Source organism: Gregarina niphandrodes (assembly GCF_000223845.1).
Source record: "Gregarina niphandrodes unplaced genomic scaffold scaffold00078, whole genome shotgun sequence".
NCBI classification, from domain to species: domain Eukaryota; phylum Apicomplexa; class Conoidasida; order Eugregarinorida; family Gregarinidae; genus Gregarina; species Gregarina niphandrodes.
Window position 1 is genome coordinate 27,741 of NW_011645844.1, and position 800 is coordinate 28,540.

The following is an 800-nucleotide window of genomic DNA, read 5'->3' on the forward strand; positions in this document are numbered from 1 at the left end:
GGTAAGGTGGCCCACTAGGGAAAAGGAGGCCTATGCGATCGTGGCCGCGTTGCGGAAGTTCGACGTCTACACTCGGGGACGTCGGACGACCGTATACACGGACCACAAGAGCCTGGAGTGGATGTTCCAGGCTCAGAAGGGGAAGATCGCCCGCTGGGCGGCCACCCTGCAGGAGTACGATTTGAAAATCATACACAAGAGCGGCTCCCAGATCGCGCACGTAGACGCGCTGAGCCGGCTCGCGAAAGATGAAGCGCTGGTGGAGGACCGGATGACCTGCGCGGTCACCGTGGAAGGGGCCGAAGGCGGACTCCCGAGCGGCCAGGAGCTGGAGGCGGCCCATGGGGACGTGGCGGCCGCCGATCGCGCGAAGTGGAAGTTGGAGTCGTGCCAGGGGCTCCTTGTACGACGGGGCCGGGTATACGTGCCCCCGCACCTGGTTCGGCGGGTCATCGGCCACTTCCACGACCGGGGCGTGGGTGCCCACCCAGGGGTCACCCGGACCTATAAGCAGAGCGGGAAGCTTTTCTGGTGGCCCGCCCAGCTACCGGACGTGAAGGCCTACGTGGCCGGCTGCCTCACGTGTCAGCGGCGGCGCAACGGCGCCGGGAGGTTCCAAGGCCTGGTCCGGTCCTTCCCGTTGGGAAGGATATTCGGGGCCATCCACATAGACTTCTGGCAGCCCACGGGACCGGGGCGGCCGATAATGACCATGATCGACCGCACTTCCCGGTGGGCGGAGGCCGCCATCGTGCCGGAGAAGACGGCGGAGGTCGCCGTCTCGACCCTCATTAGATACT